We start from the raw sequence: 23,944 nt of genomic DNA, 5'->3' as shown, positions 1-23,944 counted from the left end.
TTTTGTGTGTGTAAATTTGCTCAAGCTGCACATTTTCAGTAACACAGCCAGATGAAAGTAGTGGCGGATTCAGTGAATAATGCCTCCTGGATTTTTGTATTTAGGATTCCAAATATTTGCATTGAATATATTGGTGAAAATACCTGAGTTGTCCTTTGCTACTCAAAGCAAGCATATCCAGATGACCAACTGATTCAATGTTTCTCTTTCCACTTGCCTGTCTTAGATTCACAAAAAGCTATTCAGATTGCCTTCTCAAGGCTGTCAACTAATGAGCTTACCAGTCATAGAAGTATCCAAGCATCAGTTGATGAATCCCATGACTGAGGAGATTCTACACTGGGTAGGAATTTGGACTCTAATTTTGTAATTTACCTTCCAATATTTAATAAGAGTATTTATTATAGTAAAAGGAAATAGCAAAGTCAATTACCATGAACAAAGGTATACAGTTATAAAAGAAAAGAAATGGACCCAATTTAGGTCCTTTGATTCACCCACACATACTCTTGGATGATTAGACTTTTACACTAAACACACTCATACCCAAACTAGGAAGAGGCAAGCATTTCTCAAATTGTGTTCCATGATGCATAAGTACCTGTTCTTCAAATGTGTCTCTTGAGAAACATAGGAAATGCCTATTTTATAATTATGAAAAGGAAAACTAAGTAAATATATATATATATATATATATATATATATATATATATATATATATATTTAACGTCTTTATTGGAGTATAATTGCTTTACAATGTTGTGTTAGTTTCTGCCATATAACAAAGTAAATCAGCTATATGTATACATATATCCCCATATCCCCTCCCTCTTGCGTCTCCCTCCCACCCTCCCTATCCCACCCCTCTAGGTGGTCACAAAGCACCGAGCTGATCTCCCTCTGCTATGTAGCTGCTTCCCACTAGCTATCTATTTTACATTTGGTAGTGTATATGTGTCAATGCTACTCTCTCACTTCGTCCCAGCTTACCCTTCAACCTCCCTGTGTCCTCAAGTCCATTCTCTACATCTGCATCTTTAAGAATCTCTTAATCATATGATTTTGCTGAGCCTTTTACCTGTTAATAGGTTTTACAAATCTCTAAGAAGCTATAAGAGCATGTACCATGTACCCAAATTATTTGATCTCAGAGCCCTTCAGTAGAACTCAGTTTGGGAAAACACTGGTGCACCAGAAAGTACATGGGCCATGGAGAAAGGCTGGCAGAACCTGGCTCCCCCTGTCACCAGCACACTACTAAACCTCAGTCCTCATTTTCTCATCTGCAAAATGACAGATAATTAACCAAACCAAACAACTTCGATTAAACAAGATATTAAATGCAATATAGTTGGCGCATCATGGTAGTTGCCCAAGAAATGTTAGTTTCTTTTTGGTGCTGATAGAGTTGAGAAGACCAAGCCGAATGGTACTGTGGAAGTGGTTAAACATCCCATGCCCTATAATTTTAACTACAGAAAAAGCCTCTGCAGTGTGACAAAATATCTCCAGCCTGTAACTGGAGCCAGCTCATTATGTGAGGTGACTTTAAAAGACTTTCTCCCTGTAAGAAATGTCATTCTATCAGTATATTGCTATTTCCATGATCCAAGACTAATATTTGATATTTTTCTAAGATATTATGTGTCAGACAGAGTTTTCAGACCTCCTTTGGCATAAGACCTTTTCTCTGGGCAGCACTTAGCAAGCTCATGTCTGCAATTCCACAGAATTATAGACCGTGCATGGCTTCAGGACTCCCAGGAGAGGCCTTATTTCTAATATAGACGTATGTGCCGTTCCCCCCAGCCACGTATCTCTTTAAAAGCAATTGATTCAATCATGCTTGAACTTGTTAACATTTCACTCTGCTCTTCATTTAAAGGGCCCTCTCTGCACATCAGTTTCATCTTTTTTATTTATACCTTATACTTTCAAAGAAGTTCTGGTGATCATGTTCTTAGACACGCCCCTCATACATGGTAGGTATTTTTAATCATTATTTTACCATAGCCCAAAGAGTTTAAGTGACTTGCCCAGGGTCACACAGCTAGTTAAGAACACAGTGAGACTCGAGTCCATGTCTTCCCAGCCTAATACAGTCCCCAGTCATCAGCAGAACTCAATTCAACTCAATAAATACTAAATTAGTACTTAATCTATATTAGGCACAGAACAGTAGAGTTTATTGCTCTCTTCAATATTAGGAGATTTTTTTTATTATAATTATTTTTCAAAGGGCAAGCTTCCTGAACTCATTTGCAAAGAGCTGCCCTCACAATTGCTTAATTTCAAGGAAAAGTAGTCCTCCAGGGCATGAGAAGAAGTGGGGTGGAAGGAACAATGAGGTATGTGCATAATTTCATAGTTGCCAATGTCCTACAGATCTCATTTTGGCTCTGACTTTCATAGAAAAGATTTACTCTAAAGATGAACAAATTGGCCTCATCCATTCACAATATCCAGTTGTTTCAGTCACTTCTTCCAGAACAAGAGTTTATTTCATTGCTTCTTCCTTTAATTCTGACACGTGACATAGCAGAATCTAAGAATGGGCAGAGTTATGTTCACATACATATGCCTGCATGGTATTTAAAGGTTTGATATTTAAAGGGCTTGACATTTCCATTACAACCAATTCCTCTGAAACCAATTTTAGGGACTAAGATGGCAGACCAGCCCCATGCCTTACATCTAATCAAGTTAGATGTGCAGTGAAAAAGCACCACAAAGTTTGTGTTGGCCTTGTTTCCACAGTGTACGTCTCATTGACCGAAACAAAGATCTTTAAAAATGAGGACCGGAAAAGGACCTGTGGTTCTCTCTACTGCTCTATTAAGGGGGGCTGAGGGATGGCTCCACAAAAAGAAATGGGTTTGAAAATTGCTGATGCGCCCTTTATCACCGCAATTTCCACAAGGTTATAAAAGTCATGCTTGGATAAAATCTTGAAAGTGCCAAAGCAATGATCTAAGAAATGAATGCAGATAAGCCTTCTCCATTTTAAATTATGAGCAGGGGAACTGGAATAGAGATGATCACTGCTGAAGAATCTAAAATGAAGTATGTGATTTTGCTCATTCGTATACAACAGGACAGTAAATCATTTTATGGACCCAATGAGTTTGAAATGAAGCTGCCAAGAACTCTCAACCTTGCTGATGCTGGTTGGCACCGGTGAGTAAAGATCTTCATTTCTCCATTATTTTGCAAAATGTTCTAAAGTGCCCACAGTTATCTGTAAGACACTTTCTTGTTAATTTCACAGGGGGGATGGTGGGGGAAAGCTGGAATTTGTTTTCTGTGTCTTTAAAAGATCAGGAAAGGGAAGAAAAGAGACAGTGCCCTCTGCCTTAGAGTCCACAGGAAACAGGCTCTTTCTGTAGAGTTCAAGGCAATTAACTTGGTCCTGGCCTCTTAGAGGCTGTAATGAAATATCTGCTTTAATGCCCACAAGAAAATAAGGACACATCTAGTTTCTCAAAGCCTAAAGGTGACAAAGTGATTCAAAGGGTGAATAAAAGAAAATTTAATATACTTTGTATCTCTTTTCTAGTTCCTTTTGGTTTATATTTCAGAAGCACCTGAATTCATGGAGGACTCCTGAGAGTATTCACAGGAAGCCTCAATGAAAAGGAAAAAAGCAGAAGTTCTAATAACTTTGCTGTGGAGGGGGAGAATTAAAGTTTTTTAACTTTTACTTTTAAATTTTTTAAATTATGAAATAACACAAGTATTACATGTTGTAGAAAAATGATAAGAAAAAGAAGTTAAAAAGAAGGAAATGAAAAACAACTGTAATCCCATCTCTTAGAGATAACTACTGGTCCCTCTGTAAAAGAATATTTTCTATGCATAGTTTTTACATATCAAAATTGAATTAGACCATCCGTATGGTTTTGTGATCTGCATGTTTCACTCAATAATATGTTTTGATCCTAGAGGAATAGAGAGGCTAAAAGTTCTGAAGGGAGCTTGAGGCAGGAGAAAGGAAGAAAGGAAGCCAGAGAATGTGGATTCTACAGATTAAGGGTTATTAAATCAAAAAATAAAGAATGATTTAGAACCATCTTTTGGACTTACAACTATCTAATTGCAATTGTGGTAGTTCCTTCAAGTTTGGGGGGCACGGTTAGAGGAGAGAGGAGTTATATATACAATAAATAAACTACATTTATTTTAAAAACTCAATCTGGCCGATCTTTTCTCTATTTTAATTCAAAGCTGTGAGGAATGTCCACTGAATAGTTTAAAGGTGCACTGCCCAATACGGTAGGGGCTAACCACATGTAGCTATTTAAATTTAAATTTATTGAAATTAAATTAATTTGAATTCCAGTTCTAAGTCATACAACTTAGTCATTCAAGTGCTCAATAGCTACATGTAGCAAGTGGCTACAGCATTGGGCAGGACAGATCATGGAACATTTCCATCATCACAGAAGGTTCTACTATTCAGCACTAGTTTAAAGTATTCAGCTACTGAAATACCTGGAGTACCACAAGAGGCTGTCTAGTTGTATATGTTACCCTGTCTGCCATCATTCATGAGACTTTTTAATTCTGCAGATAGTTGGTGTTGGATTATTCCTACTTTCATTTATCCTTGCTTATAATTCATGGAGTTACGTGGAGAAATATGAAAGCCTCCTTGCCTGGATAGATGGATTGTCCTGTGCTTAGTGGCATCCAAAGACAGACGAGTGCTTCAAGCAAGCAATCTTTCCTGGGCAAAAGTTTATTGATATGAGGACACAGTTATGAGCTTCAATGAATGAAGCAAATTTTTTTAGCCCTTGTTAAAGAAAAGATTTATAAAGGTCATTTCCTGCTCAAAAGCACATACTCAATCAGCAGAGAGCCTCACTGCATAACTCAGTATACTTGACAGCTTCACCACAAATCATCCTGACCAATCATGTAAGAGGCCTCCAGGGAACCAAACAGCAATCTTACCTGCAGGAATCAGAAGAGCCGAACACTGGGCTTCCAATGAATGTACAGGCAATGAGAGAAGAAAACCAGAAATAGCCAGAGTGAGCTGTCCCATGGAGATAAAAAGACAGCCATGCCAACTGCCTCCTTCCAAAAAGAGAGGGGGCTTTCTGCAGTCCTCTCTACTGGAGCAGGGCCACCTGACACTAACAGGGCTCTTCAAACCCCTTGATATTTGCTCCTATCCCACCTAAAACAGAAAGTATTTTTCAGCCAAGGAACAGCACCTCACCTTTTGCAGAAAGTCAGCAGTGTTTTATAATGGGTGAGGTCTGAGTGGTAAACAGACCCAGGCTGTTAGTTACAGAGCACTCATTACCAGTCCTGAACCAGTCTCGTTTTGAGGACACACGCACAGCCAAGGCTCACCAGCACATTAGTATCTGAAGAACTGACTATAGCACCTTTTCTCCAAGGGTATGCCACAAAACACTCGTGTCAGAAACATCCATGAATCTGGATGTTTAAACATCCATGAAATTTAAAAACAAAATCAGGCTTTTGACTCCAACCAGACTACTTACTACATCAGCATCTGGGAGTGGAGTCAAGAATCTGTGTTTTATAAACACCCCCAGTGACCCTTACATACAGTGAAATTTGAGGACTGCTGAACTAGGTTAATTTGCTTCCTCCTACTCCACTCCACCCTGCCTTTCTTCCTACTCTACCTCTTTTTCTTTTTCCCTTTCTTGGATTAGGAAGAACATACTCCAAAACCCAGGAAAACTTTTACATCTGGTGCAAATACTCACATTGTAACAACTAAAGCATTAACAAATATTTGTTGAATCATAATTATATGCACAAAAAATGTTTGTAATACTGGATCTCTAGTAAATAATAAATAAATCCCTCATAACAGTAATATGGTAAACTGTGATAAACACACTCAGTAGTCTTGCATGCATTTATTAAATATTACATTTGTAGAAAGTTCTTAATAACAAGGGGGAACGTATACTGTAAAGTGAAAGAACATTTTACCATATTATTTCTAAGATATGTTCACAACTATGAAAAATGTTATTATTATATGAAAAAATGGTACAAAGAAATAAACCAAAATATTAATAAAAAGAAGTTGCCTCCAAGTAACGAAGTTATGGTGGTTGTTTTTTTTCTTCTTTCTACTTTTCTCTAATTCCAATTATTCAACTAGCATGTAAAAAGTAAATGAAAATAATGCCACTTTAGAGTCTACAGTGCCTTCTCTTTTATTGTACTGTACATTTGGATCAGACTAACTTGCATCTCAGCCCTAACTTGTATCCATACAAGTTATATGTTTTCTACTTGCAATTGTTGCAAAGATACTACTAGCTTTAATATTCTGCAAGTTGGGTTCTACCCGCAGTCTGTTTAGCTGAGTTTACCTATATTCTCCTCCATCCATCCATAAATTTTAAAAAAAGAATTAGAAACTTAATAAGGGGAAGATAAGAGGCTTCACATGTCTTATAAACACTATCTGGAGTCTACCATTTGATACAGACTTTCCACTTGCAGTAACACTCACACAAGTGAACAAAGTTATCTGCTCACATCAGTTCCTTGTAGCACTGTCCACAGAGCAACAACTAAATAAAACATGTCACATCCACCCAAAGGAGCACCCTGGGATGTTTAGAAAGATGAGTCTTATGATGGGTCAACAGAATATGACACCTAGAAAGTACAAGTAACTAAGACTCTAAATCTCACTACCTAGTTACAGGAAATATGAGAAATATGAAAACAAGTTAAATGCCACCATGAGGAAACAATCAGCCAAGTGCAAAACATGGAGCATTAAATAAGACCCTGTTTCTACAAGAAGTCAATGCCAAAAATAAAAGGAGGGTAGGAGAGAAAGGAGACCGTTTGAGGACAAAAAGAGAATAAAAAACATAACAACCAAATGCAATATATGGATTGTGTTTGAAACCTAATTTGAACTAACCTACTGTAAAAAAACCATTTTTGAGCCAATCAGAAAAATCTGAATATGGATTAGATTTCAGAAACTATTAAGGAATCAGGTGTGATAAGGACATAGAAGTTATGTTTCTAAAACTTATCTCAGTTTTAAATTGTAAAGTATTTACAAGTAAAATGAAAGAATATGTGGGATAAGCTTTAAACTATTCCATTAGAAAAGTGGAGGAGATAGATGAACCAAATTTGCAAAAGTGTTGATAATTTTTGAAGCTGGGTGACAGATATATGAGGATTTTTCATCCTATTTTCTCCATTTCTGTTTAAAACTTTCCATAACACAAATTTTTAAGCAAAATAAAAATGGGTGATGTAGATCTCTACATGTTGGCATAATAATAAAAATAGTACTAGCTAGTATAATGAAATGATATAGCAGTACATTTTGGTACAATGGTAGCAGCTACTGCACATAGCTTAGTGTGTAGAAAGTTCTGCTGTGAATGTATTTTGTGGATTAACTCACTTAATCCTCACGGAACATTCTAAGGGAGGTACCTTACGTGCTCATTTTAGAGATAGGGGAACTGAGGCACTCACTGGTTAAACAAATTACCTAACATCACAGAGCCATTAAATAGTAGAGCTGGGATTTAAACCCAGACTACATAGAACTAAACCACTACACCCACTGCTACTCACAGGCTGCACAGTGAGTCCAGGACATTTTATTAAGGGAAATAATCAGGGTGCAGACTACTGGATAGGGTATGCTCCTTCTTTTGCTCTGTATCATATATGCGTTAGGAGGTTTCTTCCCCATAAATATGCATGGGGAATTATACAGGTAATTCGCTTTGTAAAGAGAACATGGGGGTGGCAGACATTTGGCTTTTACTAATTACTGTCTTTATTGTTTTGTTTTTTTTTTTACCACGTGTATAAATGGCTTTTTTACACCAAGAAGAATAATTTGGGTTTTGACATATGGGCCATTTCTGCTTTCTCATTTATAATTCTCTAACTAAAAAAAAAAAAACAAAACTTAAAAACATTATCACAATATTTATAAGTAAACAAAATTGTCAAATTCTATGTAAAAATATGTGAGTGGGAAAAAATGAGATAGATCTGTATTTCTGCATAAGAGGAAATTCATGACAAGCAAAAAGTAATATGTTTTTGTTGTGTTTTAGAAACCAATATATAAATGTGAAACATTTGTACTTTTTTTTTAATGATCTGGAAAGATACATACCAAATGGGTAATGGTGGTTACCCCCAATGGTAGCTGTCCTTGCCTTGGCAGCCCTAAGCTGTCCCCTCCAGTCCTGCCCCGACCAGGCTGAGCCCACCTTTCGGTCTGTGGGCACTCTGCTCTCTCCCATCCTTTCCCAACACAGCACCCCTGACTGCAATATGCTCCCAGCAGACGTCCCCTCCATGGGCTCGCATTAAGCGCTCCACAGTGGCAGTTAGAATTGTACCTGGGAGAATCCCATCCCTTCCTATTTCCAGTTTAAAAGTGCAAATGTGGTGGGGATTCAAATGGGAAAATGGGGCTTCCTTTAAGTTTTTCAGATCTTTTTTTCAAAAACTATTAGTGATCCTCTAATCTACGCCAGGCACTCAACAGACACAGGGTCTCTAGCAGTGAATGCAACTGACCCGACTCCTGCCCTCATGGTGCTCTCAACTCCACAGCTGTAAGAAGCAATGATTCCCCAACCACCAAGTCTTTGGAAACCAAGGCATGAATTAAGATGTGGAGAGCTTTGCCTAAGGATCATATGAAGAGTGAAAGCAGCATGCTGGACAGCTCTGCTTTCCTGACACTGGTGTCTTGCAACAGTTTGTAAACCACTTCTCCCCCACCCCCTTCCAGTAAATGCTCATATTATAGAAATGGTAAATACACATTGCAAGTTCTCTTTTTTCTCTCTTTCTGTCTTCTTCTGTCTTTCTTTCTCCTTTTGCACATGGTATGCCTTTGTTTATGCACCTTTATGTGATACCTGCATCGGTGGTGCAAATCCTATCAAACTAAGTACTAAGGTTTGTGACCTCCCGTCCTACTCATCTGCTTTTACACACTTGAACTCACTTCATCTTTCTTGCCAAGTGGGCTCTGCACAAGCTGTTAACTTTTTCTTCCTGCTGTTTACTCAGTTCCCTTCTATTCATGTTTTACATCTTGGCTCACGTGTCACTTCCTTGGGGAGAGTGTTCCATGACCTTCCTCTCCAGGTCAAATATTCCTACTGAACACCTAGTATCAGGGCTGCCCCCCTCATAACATGTATCCCATTTGAAATTTCACATTTGCTCACGTGACCATGTGAATACTGTCTGACTTCCCCTAGGCTGTGCTCTGCATGAGACAAGTCAATTTTTGCTCACCACTGTCTCTCCAGTAACTATCACAGTGCAGGCACTTAATGGTTGAGCCTTGAATAACACAGAGAGGGTAGGGGCACCGATCCTAGAGCAGTCGGAAACCCCAGTAAAACTTAACAGTCGGCCCTCCATGTTCCTCATCTATGGAGTCAACCAATCGTGTAGTACTGTAGTTTGTATTCAGAGAAAAAACTCCAGATATAAGTGGACCTGCAGTTCAAACTCAAGTTGTTCAAGGGTCAATGTACTCCATATACATCTGTTGAATGTATGAAGAAAATTAGGGCTTTTATTTTAATGATCTGTTTCTCTTTTCCTACATTGTCTGGGCCTAAGAGAAGTTAATCAATTACAATATTTTTCACGGACTTTCAACCGTGGCTCTTTATCCTTTTGGTATAATTCTTAGCAGGCAGGCCTTTCTTTGATTCCTGAATGTTTAGGGAGGTTTATTTATTTGCTTGTCAATGATTTTCATTGCCTTATTCAAATGTAAGTGATTTGCTGAGTTAACCTGAGGGAACTGAAAATTTTATCTCCTTCTCAAACTTTCTTTCTCTCCAAAAGAACAGTAGCCAGTAAAATTCCAATTTAGCATGCCAACAGAGTCATGTAGCATCCACGGAAAACATAGAGAGGTTAATGAGGTCCTGAGAACAGTTACTGAGTTGAAATTGGTGTTTTTTTTTTTCCCTTCCAACAACCCTCCTCTATGAAACCTTGACTATCAGTAATTATCACATTTGGAGGCCATCTAGAAAGAAATGGGGAACTAAGGCTTCACTTTTCTCCCAGAAGTCAAACAGTTCATAAAGTTGGTCATTGGGCTCTTTTATGAGATAAGAGTTTTCTTTCAGTCAACTTTTCTTTCTTAGAATTGGAAGGGCAGTGAAATTTCAATTTGAAGTTTGAGTGGCTACAGGTGGGTGACACTGAGATGCACTCCAAAAACCAGGATATAAGGAAGATTGGATTTTCTACCACAAGTTAAAATCTACAAAAAGAATAGAATGAAGTAGAGTAGAATTTATAGAAGAGAAAGGTGAGGGCCAGAGTGTAAGAAAGGTATCAAAATCATGCTAGTAAGTTTCAGAGTGAGACTAATCCCAGGCAGCCTGTGTGCCAAGTTCATGCCCATTACCACTATGATAAGGATCCACTAAGTCCATGAAGCTAGCTCACTATCAGCCTATAGATGGGTGCATCACACTGTCCTATTCTAGTGTCCTATAAGCTATCAAGATCATCCAAATTAATTTATTGCTCTAATCCCATACTCACCAAGCATACTGCAGATAATAATTTTGTTTCTTGTACACATTTATATAGTGATATACAAATGTACTGATTAAAAGATATACATACTTAGCCCCCTTATAAATTACATTTCTTAAAATAAATTAATAAATTGAATTCTATAATCTTATACATCAGTTGCTTGTGAATTTAGTTCAATAGAGTCAATTCTAGAGACTGGAGTCTCATTGAAACCTGGCTTTTGGACAATTGTTATTTACTGCCACCCTCTGGAGATGTGTCTGAGGGACCAGGTAGATTCTTGAAAATGAAACGCCCCTATGTGGTGGTTTTCACCTCTTCTGCTCCCCACAAAATTAAACAGAGTTCATCTTAAATTCACTGGTTGTATACTGGAAACTTAGTGAGGTTTTCTTAGGAAAATAACAGAATTCAAACTGCTTAATATTTTTGTCAAATCATCTTTCTCTCTAAGAGCAAAGAGGTCAAGACATGTCTAATTTGGAGGAATCCTTAGTGACCAATGAGTTCAAAGAAAGGTGATTTAAGACACAGAAAGATCAATACATTTAATGAGGGTGACAAAGTGCCCTCAACAAACTTTAGTTGCATTAAATTCCAGTATGGATGTTCATGTCGAGTTCTATTTTTTTCTTCAAACCCACACGCTGATAACTATTTGCAAGTACAAGTTCAATCTGAGGCCAATGAATTCATACTGAGCTCAAAGAGAGTTTAGAGAATCACAAAATCCTTTGTGAATCAGGTCAATAAATTTAGCACTGGATCGTTTACATCATAATGACAGTCACCTTTTAGGTGAGTATTTTTTTTCCTTCAGAACACTTTTCTACTCCCTGGACATCAGAGAACATCCATTTTGGAGACAGAGGTCAGTGCATTAAATGACAAATTTACTTAAAGAGTTTTCTTAGATCTTAAAATCAGAGAACTGGAAGGAATCCTTGGGATCATCTAGTCTATTCTCAAACTCAGGTATAGAAACCCTGAGATGTGGGGCAACAGGAAGGGAAGCCACAGGGGTTTCAGTTTTACTCAATGGTGTTTAATTTTAAATATTGCTTTTACACTGAAAAAAAGCACGCATATATGATGGAATAGAAGTCATTAAATAAAAACCTTACTTTTCAAGGCAAAGACTTCAAAGAAATTTTAATCATTAATGGACTACTTCCAGCTGTGCTCTAAGTTCTTTGAGGACTTGAACATGATTCTCTGCTCTATGTTGGTGGGAGAGTCCAACAAACACTGATCTAGTCCTAATATACAGATGTGAAAAGAGGCTCAGAGAGGGAAAGGGCCTTGGCCAAGGTCACATAGCCAGCATGAGTAACCTCAGACTCCAGGGAATATTCATCGGAGTGAAGTCTCCTGGAGGTCCTCATTTCAGCACCAAGACTCAGTTCTACCCAACAGCTTACAAACTCCAGTGCCAGAAGCCTCAGGCCAAACAACCAGTAAGACAGGAACACAATCCCACCCATCAAAAAAAAAAAAAAAAATGAGACAGCAAAAAATATCTCACAGATGAAGGAGCAAGGTAAAAACCTACAAGACCAAAAAAATGAAGAGGAAATAGGCAATCAACCTAAAAAAAATTCAGAGTAATGATAGTAAAGATGAATCTTGGAAACAGAATGGAGGCAGGGATTCAGAAAATACAAGAAATGTTTAACAAAGATCTAGAAGAACTAAAGAACAAACAAACAGAGATGAACAACATAATAACTGAAATGAAAAATACACTAGAAGGAATCAGTAACAGAATAATTGAGGCAGAAGAACGAATAAGTGAGTTGGAAGACAGAATGGTGGAAATAACTGCTGAGGAGCAGAATAAAGAAAAAAGAATGAAAAGAATTGAAGGCAATCACAGAGACCTCTGGGACAACATTCAAATTATAGGGGATCCAGAAGAAAAAAAGAAAAAGAAAGGGTCTAAGAAAATATTTGAAGAGATTATAGTGGAAAACTTTCCTAACATGGGAGAGGAAATAGTCACCCAAGTCCAGGAAAGAGAGTCCCATACCGGATAAAACCAAGGAGAAACACACCAAGACACATATTAATCAAACTAACAAAAATTAAACTCAAAAAGAAATATTAAAAGCAGCAAGGGAAAAGCAAAAAATAACATACAAAGGAATCCCCATAAGGATATCAGCTGATTTTTCAGCAGAAACTCTGCAGGACAGAAGGGAGTAGCAGGATATACTTAAAGTGATGAAAGAGAAAAACCTACAACCAAGATTACTCTACCCAGCAAGGATCTCATTCAGATTCAATGGAGAAGTCAAAAGCTTTTCAGACAAACAAAAGCTAAGAGAATTCAGCACCACCAAACCAGCTTTACAACAAATGCTAAAGGAACTTCTCTAGGCAGGAAAAAAAGGAAGAAAAACACCTACAAAAACAAACCCAAAACAATTAAGAAAATGGTAATAGGAACATAGATATCGATAATAACCTTGAATGTAAATGGATTAAATGCCCCAATGAAAAGACACAGAATGGCTGAATGGATAAAAAACATGACCCATATATATGCTGTCTACAAGAGACCCACATCAAACCTAGGGACACATACAGACTGAAAGTAAAGGGATGAAAAAAGATATAGCATGCAAATGGAAATCAAAAGAAAGTTGGAGTAGCAATACTCATATCAGATAAAAAGAGTTTAAAATGAATACTGTTACAAGAGATAAAGAAGAACACTACATAATGATCAAAGGATCCATCCACGAAGAATATAAAACAATTATAAATGTTTATGCACCCAACATAGGAGCAGCTCAACACATAGGCAAATTCTAACAACCATGAAAGGTGAAATTGACAGTAACACAATTATAGTAGGTGTCTTTAACACCCCACTTCCACCAATGGACAGATCACCCAAATAGAAAATAAATAAGGAAACACAAACTTTAAATGACACAATAAACCAGATAGATTTAATTGATATTTATAGAACATTGTACACAAAAGTGGCAGAATACACTTTCTTCTCAAGTGCACATTGAACATTCTCCAGGATCGATCACATCTTGGATCACAAACCAAGCCTTGGAAAATTTAAGAAAATTGAGATCATACAAGCATCTTTTCTGACCACAACGCTATGAGATTGGAAATCAATTACAGCAAAAAAAAAACTGTAAAAAACACAAATACATGGAGGTTGAACCGTGTGCTACTAAATAACCAAGAGATCATTGAAGAAATCAAAGAAGAAATTTAAAAATACACAGAAACAAATGACAATAAAAGCAAGACTACCCAAAACCTATGGGACACAGCAAAAGCAGTACAGCAATTCAATCTCACCTCAAGAAACAAGAAAAATCTCAAATAAGCAATCTAACTTTACACCTAAAGGAACTAGAGGAAGAAGAACAAAGAAAGCCCAAAGTCAGTAGAAGGAAAGAAATCATAAAGATCAGAGCAGAAATAATTGAAATAGAAACAAAGGAAACAATAGCAAAGATCAATAAAACTAAAAGTTGGTTCTTTGAGAAAATAAACAAAATTGATAAACCTTTAGCCAGACTCATCAAGAAAAAAAGGAAGAGGATGCAAATCGATAAAATTAGAAATGAAAAAGGAGAAATCAAAACTGACACTACAGAAATACAAAGGATTATAAGAAACTACTACAAACAACTATATGTCAATACAATGGACAAACATAAAGAAATGGACAAATTCTTAGAAAGGTACAATTATCCAAGACTGAAGCAGGAAGAATAAGAAAATACAAACAGACCTATCACAAGTAATGAAATTGAAACCGTAATTTAAAATCTGCCAACAAACAAAAGTCCAGGACCATATGGCTTCACAGGTGAATTCTATCAAACATTTAGAGAAGAGCTAACACCAATACTTCTCAACTCTTCCAAAAAATTGCAGAGGGAGGAACACTCCCAGATTCGGGCTACAAAGTCACCATCACCCTGATACAAAAACCAGAAAAAGATATCACAAAAAAAGAAAATTATAGACCAATATCATCCTGAACAAAATACTAGCAAACAGAATCCAACATATCAAAAGGAGCATACACCATGATCAAATGGGATTTATCCCAGAAACACAAGGATTCTTCAATATATGAAAATCAATCAATGTGATATACCATATTAACAAATTAAGGAATAAAAACCATATGATAATCTCAATAGATGCAACAAAAGCTTTTGACAAAATTTACCACTCATTTATGATAAAAACTCTCAAGAAAATGGTCATGGGGGAACCTACCTCAACATAATAAATGCCATATATGACAAACCCACAGCAAACATCATACTCAATGATGGAAAACTGAAAGCATTTCCACTAAGATCAGGAACAAGACAAGGATGTCCACTCTTGCCACTCCTATTCAACATAGTTTTGGAAGGCCTAGCCACGCCAATCAGAGAAGAAAAGAAATAAAAGGAATCCAAATTGGAAAAGAAGAAGTAAAACGGTCATTGTTTGCAGATGACATGATACTATACATAGAAAATCCTAAAGATGCCACCAGAGAACTAGTAGAAGTAATCAATGAATTTGGTAAGGTTGCAGGATACAGAATTAATGCACAGAAATCTCTGGCATTCCTATACACTAACAGCAAAAAATCAGAAGGAGAAATTAAGGAAATAATCCTATTTACCATTGCAATAAAAAGAATGAAATACCTAGGAATAAACCTACATAAGGAGGCAAAAGACTTGTACTCAGAAAACTATAAAACACTGATGAAAGAAATCAAAGATGACACAAACAGATGGAGAAATATACCATGTTCTTTGTTTGGAAGAATCAATATTGTGAAAATGACTATATTACCCAAAGCAATCTACAGATTCAATGCAATCCCTATCAAACTACCAATGGCATTCTTCACAAAATTAGAATTAAAAAAATTTACAATTTGTATGGAAACAGAGAAGATCCCAAATAGCCAAAGCAATCTTGAGAAAGAAAAACGGAGCTGGAGGAATCAGGCTCCCTGACTTCAGACTATACTACAGAGCTACAGTAATCAAGACAGTATGGTACTGCACAAAAACAGAAATATAGATCAATGGAACAGGATAGCAAGCCCAGAGATAAGCCCACGCATATATGGTCACCTAATTTACAACATAGTATGCAAGAACATACAATGGAGAAAAGATAGCCTCTTCAATAAGTAGTGCTGTGAAAACTGGACAGCTACATGTAAAAGAATGAAATTAAAACACTACCTAACACCATACATAAAAATAAACTCCAAATGGATTAAAGACTTAAATGTAAGACCAGACACTATAAAACTCTTAGAGGAAAACATAGGCAGAACACTCTATGACATAAATCACAGCAAGATCCTTTTTGACCCACCTCCTAGAGAAATGGAAATAAAAACAAAAATAAACAAATGGGACTTAATGAAATTAAAAGCTTTTGCACAGCAAAGGAAACCATAAATAAGACAAAAAAAAACACAACGCTCAGAATGGGAGAAAATATTTGCAAATGAAACAATGGACAAAGGATTAATCTCCAAAATATAAAAACAGCTCATAGAGCTCAATATCAAAAAAACAAACAACCCAATTAAAAAATGAGCAGAAGACCTAAATAGACATTTCACCAAAGAAGACATACAGATTGGCCAAGAGACACATGAAAAGATGTTCAACATCACTAATTATTAAAGAAATGCAAATCAAAACTACAATGAGGTATCACCTCATACCGGTCAGAATGGCTATCATCAAAATATCTACAAACAATAAATGCTGGAGAGGGCGTGCTGAAAAGAGAGCCCTCCTGCACTGTTGGTGGGAATGTAAATTGATACAGCCACTATGGAGAACAGTATGAAAGTTCCTTAAAAAACTAAAAATAGAACTACCATATGACCCAGCAATCCCACTACTGGGCATATACCCTGAGAAAACCATAATTCAAAAAGAGTCATGTACCAAAATGTTCATTGCAGCACTATTTACAATAGCCAGGACATGGAAGCAACCTAAATATCCATCGACAGATGAATGGATAAAGAAGATGTGACACATATATACAATGGAATATTATTCAGCCATAAAAAGAAACTGAGTTGTTTGTAGTGAGGTGGATGGACCTACAGTCTGTCATACAGAGTGAAGTAAGTCAGAAAGAAAAAAATGAATACCATATGCTAACGCATATATATGGAATCTAGAAAAAAATGTTACTGGTGAACCTAGTAGCAGGGCAGGAATAAAGACGCAGACATAGAGAATGGACTTGAGGATATTGGGCTGGGGGAAAGGGAAGCTGGGACGAAGTGAGAGTAGTACTGACATATATACACTACCAAATGTAAAATAGACAGCTAGTGGGAAGCAGCAGCATAGCACATGGAGATCAGCTTGATGTTCTGTGATGACCTAGAGAGTTGGGATAGGGAGGATGGGAGAGAGGCTCAAGAGGGAGGGAATATGGGAATATATGTATACATATAGCTGATTCATTTTGTTGTACAACAGAAACTAACACAACATTGTAAAGCAATTATACTCCAATAAAGATATTAAAAAACATACACACAAAAAAAAGTTTCACAAAATATAAAATATAAAAGTATGTGGTATAAGTGCATGATATTATAATCATTATACTTTCACTTTTCCAAGGCATTCTGTAATTGTCATAAGTTATCAAGCCATCGAGGAAATAATATAAGAGCAAAAGAAAAAAAATGGATTTCTATAAGAAACTAACTGGGAAACAGAAAATAGACTGAAAACAATTATTTTAACATGCAATATTTAACAAATGGGGAAAAAAAAGAGTCGCTCATTAGCAAAAACTCAAAATTAAAAGACAGGTGAATAAATATGATCTCCAAGATTTAAACAAGATTTGGAGGAAGGACAACGTGTACAGCAAAGTGTAGATGAAAGGGTATATGTGTCCCCTTCCAAGACATAGATTTGCGAGGAGGGACATGGAGAACAGCTTTGTAGAAATTGTGCCCTTGAAGTGGAATCACACTGCAGAGCAAGTGGCAACAGGAGGATTTGTTATCAGAGCACAGCATAGAGTGTTTGGACAGAGAGCCAAAATGAGCAGTCTCCTCCAGATTGGATCCCTCATATGGCTCAGCCTCAGGTACAGCAGAGATGGAGCATTTCATCCCTTCCCCGCCACCATGATTCCCTCAACAGCTGGATCTCTCAATGTTGATGTCTAGGTGTTCAGGAAGTAGACGCCTTTTCATCTCAGCTATTTTTCACTGAAACCTGAAGAAATGCCTTTTTTTTTTTAAACATCTTTATTGCAGTATAATTGCTTTACAATGGTGTGTTAGTGTCTGCTTTATAACAAAGTGAATCAGTTACACATATGCATATGTTCTCATATCTCTTCCCTCTAGCATCTCCCTCCCTCCCACCCTCCCTATCCCACCCCTCTAGGTGGTCACAAAGCACAGAGCTGATCTCCCTGTGCTATGCGGCTTCTTCCCACTAGCTATCTATTTTACATTTGGTAATGTATATACGTCCATGTCACTCTCTCACTTCGTCACAGCTTACCCTTCCCTCTCCCCATATCCTCAAGTCCATTTTCTAGTAGGTCTGTTTCTTTATTCCCATCTTGCCTCTAGGTTCTTCATGACCCTTTTTTTTTTTTCTTAGATTCCATATATATGTGTTAGCATAAGGTATTTGTTTTTCTCTTTCTGAGTTACTTCACTCTGTATGACAGACTCTAGGTCCATCCACCTCACTACAAATAACTCAATTTCATTTATTTTTATGGCTGAGTAATATTTCATTGTGTATATGTGCCATACCTTCTTTATCCATTCATCTGTTGATGGACACTTAGGTTGCTTCCATGTCCTGGCTATTGTAAATAGAGCTGCAATGAACATTTTGGTACATGACTCTTTTTGAATTATGGTTTTCTCAGGGTATATGCCCAGTAGTGGGATTGCTGGGTCATATGGTAGTTCTATTTTTAGTTTTTTAAGGAACCTCCATACTGTTCTCCATAGTGGCTGTATCAATTTACATTCCCACCAACAGTGCAAGAGGGTTCCCTTTTCTCCACACCCTCTCCAGCATTTATTGTTTGTAGATTTTTTGATGATGGCCATTCTGACCGGTGTGAGATGATATCTCATTGTAGTTTTGATTTGCAAGAAATGCCTATTCTAATTTAGATGAGATGGACCCATGCTCATGCTGGAGAGAAGAGTAGAGCAAGGGAGAGGGAAAATGAGAAACGACTTAGTCTTATGGTCAAGAGGACAAGCTTTGTGATCTGGAACAAGTTCATTTTTCTGTACTGGAATTTCCATCTTGTTAAAGAGGGAGTAATACCTACCTTGTGGGCTTTCCATGAGAATTAAATACAGTACATGTGAAATACTTAGCATAACATCTGACACACAGTAAATGCTCAATCATTGGCAGTATGCTTCTTAGACCTTGGGAAGGAGATTTCTTCAAACAAGAATGCATTCTGCTTTGCTCCAGGTTCTCAGAATTTGGCAGCAAAGTCCACTTATTACAGCTGGTAAAAAAAAACTGGAGAAGACACCCATTATCACCTAGCTCTGTTTTCTTAAGCCTCATGAAAAGTCCACACAGGGATACTGACATGGCTTTTCTGTTATACATCAAAAAATCTCTGAATGTAAAACACCCAGGCCAGTCAACGGTGTCTATTTTATCTTCTGCAGCTCTGGACTCAAAGGTCATTCATAGGGATCAGGCCTTTCCTCAGACGAAGACAAATTTAGGTGAAAAACATTGGCTTCTATTTTCTGATATCTCTATAATAAACTCGTATCAAAGGTGCAATAAAAAGTTGATTTAAAAGTAATATAAGAAAAGAAATAAAACTGGCTTCAAATAAAAAAAGTATTTATTTCTTTTTCAATCCGTGTTCTCCTGGAAGAAGAGTTGAATGTACTTTAAAAAATGGGTACGAGATATATCTGGTAAGATTTTTGTACTTATCTGCAAGGTTGCAGGAGACGAAAGTGAAACCATATAACAAGGTGGATGTAATTATATGTTCAAATCAATATCTACTCTCTATGGCAAGTTCTGCTCAGTCTTTTCCCTTTGGTGCCTCATGTTGGTCTGGTTTTACCAGTGTTTATAAAAATTTATCTGAATAAATTAAAGGAACCAGGCAGCCTTTCATCAGAGTATAATCATACACAGATCATCCACCAAATGCAATGTTCCTTCCTTTTTCAAGACCCTAGAAACATTTTCACCATTTGACATGCAAGAATCTTTAACAATCAGTGCAGAGAGAAGGCATCGTAATCAAGGAAAATGCCTACCAAATTGACTCCCCTCCTAAAAGCCATCTGTGTATAACGACTCCACATAGCAACTGTAAAGTCATAAGCTACCGGGAGGGTTGCTCAAGCTAAGAAAAAACGCACAGAATTGAGAATTATAGGACAATAAAGTCAGCCTGGCCACAGAAGATCTAAAATCATCCAAGTTATAAAATGTGGAATGATAAATTCTGTTTTACTTCATGCTTATGAAAGCTATCATATTTACCAGCTTATGCCAGCATCCCACTCCTTTTCTTTTGTTTCGATTTAAATATTAAGCAATACAAACATTTTCTGTTCCCTGAGCTTAATTGGTAACTAAAAGCTAGGTTGGTTAGATGCCTGGACAACAGGAGAAAGAGGGAGATATTTAGAGAATCCCTCCACAGCCCTCAAATTGCTCTGCCTCTGGCCACACTAAGACAAACAAGATGATCACATAATTTTATTGCTGGGAGTCTAACCTTCTCATTTTACAACTGCGAAAGCGAGCTTCTCATCTCCTCCTCCTCCTCCTTCCAACTCCAACCGACTCGTCTAGTCATGTCCCCTAGTTCAGGGAACAGCATTGCCGACACCAGAGATCTGAGCATCCTTTCTGTTGAGTTCATCTCTAAATAGCTCTCACTGATATCCACTTCCATCCAGCCCCACAATCTCTGCCCGGGCCACGCCTTCACCATCTCTCCCCTGCATGACTGGTTGCATCTGAGCTCTTGCTTTGCCTCCACACTTTCCCTCCTGCTCTAACCTGTACCCCCTCCTCAGCTGAGAGGCCAGAGCAATGCTTCTAAAGACCTAAATACACCACTCCTGTGTTACATTCTGCAGCAATTTCTCATCACACTCTAAATAATGCCCAAGGCTCATAACAGACTCACAAGATCCCGATAACCTCTCCCACCACATCTCTTCCACGCCTGCCACTATTTTTGCACCCACCACATCAAATTTCATTTAATTTCACAAAGACAACATGCTCTCTCTCACTTTCCCACACTGTGCTCCTTCTGCCCAAAATACCCTTCTCCCCCTCCTCTTCAACTTGCTAACACCTACTCATCATGAGGTTATAGCTGAACTGTCATGTTTTCCAGGAAGTCTTCTCGACCACTCCTTCAGATGCAGCTCAGCACTCCCATAATGCACTCTCAAAACTCTCTACATCTGTAACAAAGCCTGTGGCCTCCTTTATTGTTACTGCTTGTTAGGTGTTTGTCTTCTGAGCCAGATCACAAGCATTATGATGGCAGGGACCAAGTCAATCATGTCAATTCTTATATCCTTAGATCTTAGGATAGTTTCTGGAACACAAAAGGTGTTTAAATTGTATTTCTTGAATGAGTGAATGAATAAAGTAAAGTAGTTGCTCAAATTCTTAGTGAACTGACAGTATATTTAGGACTAGACACCAGTCTAGTGTTTTTGGCTCTACTAAATTTGGGGTATATTTTATTATTCATTTCAGTCTATATATTTGTTCAATGAAGACTATATTAGGTTTTAGGGTACAAATAGCCATTGAATATTAGTTTACAGTAAAAGTATAAAGCTCTTCATTGCTAATCCTAAAACCTATTCTGAAAATAGGTAATTTTTATAATTTCATTTTAAAAGCTGAAGTCATTTCCTTCCTTCTTTCCTTTTTTCCTTCCTTCCAATTCAGTCAAAAAACATGATTACCTGTAAATTGATACAGCCACCATGGAGAACAGTATGGAAGTTCCTTAAAAAACTAAAAATAGGGCTTCCCTGGTGGCGCAGTGGTTGAGAGTCTGCCTGCCGATGCAGGGGACGCGGGTTCGAGCCCTGGTCTGGGAGGATCCCGCATGCCGCGGAGCAGCTGGGCCCGTGAGCCACAATTACTGAGCCTGCGCGTCTGGAGCCTGTGCTCCGCAACAAGAGAGGCCGCGATGGTGAGAGGCCCGCGCGCCGCGATGAAGAGTGGTCCCCACTTGCCACAACTAGAGAAAGCCCTCGCGCAGAAACGAAGACCCAACACAGTCATAAATAAATAAATAAAAGAACGTGAATTTCTAAAAACAAAACATTTAAAAAGAACTTCTAAAAAAAAAAAAAAAAAAAAAACTAAAAATAGAACTACCATATGACTCAGCAATCCCACTACAGGGCATATACCCTGGGAAAACCATAATTCAAAAAGAGTCATGTACCATGATGTTCATTGCAGCTCTATTTACAATAGCCAGGACATGGAAGCAACCTAAGTGTCCATCATTGGATGAATGGATAAAGAAAATGTGGCACATATATACAATGGAATATTACTCAGCCATAAAAGGAAATGAAATTGAGTTATTTGTAGTGAGGTGGATGGAGTTAGAGTCTGTCATACAGAGTGAAGTAAGTCAGAAAGAGAAAAACAAATACAGTAAGCTAACACATATATATGGAATCTAAGGGAAAAAAAAAAAGGTCATGAAGAACCTAGTGGTAAGATGGGAATAAAGATACAGACCTACTAGAGAATGGACTTGAGGATATGGGGAGGGGGAAGGGTAAGCTGTGACGAAGTGAGAGAGTGGCATGGACATATATACACTACCAAACGTAAAATAGATAGCTAGTGGGAAGCAGCCGCATAGCACAGGGAGATCAGCTCGGTGCTTTGTGACCACCTAGAGGGTTGGGAGAGGGAGGGTGGGAGGGAGGGAGAGGCAAGAGGGAAGAGATATGGGAACATATGTATATGTATAACTGATTCACTTTGTTATAAAGCAGAAACTAACACAGCATTGTAAAGCAATTATACTCCAATAAAGATGTTAAAAAAAACAAAAAACAAAACACCATTACCAGAGGGCACTGGGAAGGTTATCCAGCAGAGTTGGGATTGTACAAGGAGGGATTCCAGATGAGAAAGCAGACCATGGGGTTAAGGAATTAGCCTACAATTTCAGGGGATTAAACAAATAACCAAATATATTAAGGATAATGGAAGCCAAATTTCTCACTGTTGAAGAAGGAAAATACAAATATGGAAAAACAGGAAGGGATTCAAATGAAACCTGTAATGTGAATTGGAATTACAAATATCAGTGTAACCTCATGGTTTTCAGTATAAGACCTTGAGACAGAAACTACTTTGATGAATGAGGAATAACAGGAGTGTCTTTGTAGTAAGAAGATAATGAGCAAGGGAGAAAATTAGAAAAAAAGTGAAGTCTGGGACTTACCAGGACCTATGAAATCAGAATCTCAAAAAATGAGACCCAAGAATCTATTTCACAAGTTATTTTTAAGTATTCAAAAATTTAAACTCCCCTACATTAAAGGACTTCAAGCTATTGACACAATCACTCTTACAAGTTTTAATGACATCAGAAATATATCCAAATAAGAAACTAGCAAACCAAGGGACAAAATTGAATCCAGTCAGCAGTGAATAAAATGACCCACACTAATGATTCTAACCCACTGCGGTCTTCAGTTCTAGACCCATTATCTAAGACTTGAATCCCAGCATAAAAGAAATCACAAGTTTACTGTTTTTTCTAAAAAGAATATTAACATGATTTTAGGTAATCTGCTCTTGGGGTTGCCATTTATATTAAGTTGTACGAAAGTTTACATCATTAATTTGAGTGGTAAATACGACTGTCATAACTTTCCAACTATACAAATATTCTTCCTTTAGTAGTTAAAAACTGTAGTAATATTTTGATAATAAATGTTCCTGCTAAAATCATGTAAAACACAAAAATACTAAACTAAAATTTACATTTTTATTTATTATTTGTAGTTAAATGAGCCAAGAGAAATCTTATCCAATTTGCAAATGCCCATGACAACTAAAAGGAGGGACCTCCTTAACAACCATTATAAAACTCTATGCCATTCTGGCCAATGCTTTTGTCCTCAGGTTGCAAATCCTTTAATTTTGTGACTGAATCACAAATGATCAAAATTGACTAGGGAAGCTTTGCTTTCTTCCAATTAAGGAAAATTTACCTTTGGCTGATAGCATGATCATTCTATTTTGGAAAATTGTTACTGGCA

At 37.4% G+C, this 23,944-nt stretch overlaps 1 long non-coding RNA gene across 1 annotated transcript in view; it reads left to right on the top strand.

Moving 5' to 3' along the window:
• LOC309657226 overlaps positions 1-22,732 on the top strand; it is a 37,821-nt gene extending 15,089 nt beyond the window's left edge. Inside the window, exon 2 of the long non-coding RNA XR_014261723.1 lies at positions 21,670-22,732. This is a non-coding gene — a long non-coding RNA (uncharacterized lncRNA). The remainder of the gene's footprint in view (positions 1-21,669) is intronic.
• Positions 22,733-23,944: the final 1,212 nt, after the last annotated feature.

Source organism: Balaenoptera physalus (genome assembly GCF_965194825.1).
Source record: "Balaenoptera physalus genome assembly, chromosome: 3".
Taxonomy (NCBI): Eukaryota; Metazoa; Chordata; class Mammalia; order Artiodactyla; family Balaenopteridae; genus Balaenoptera; species Balaenoptera physalus.
Note: the sequence above shows the minus strand (reverse complement) of the source record. Positions and strands in the feature narration are given on the sequence as shown.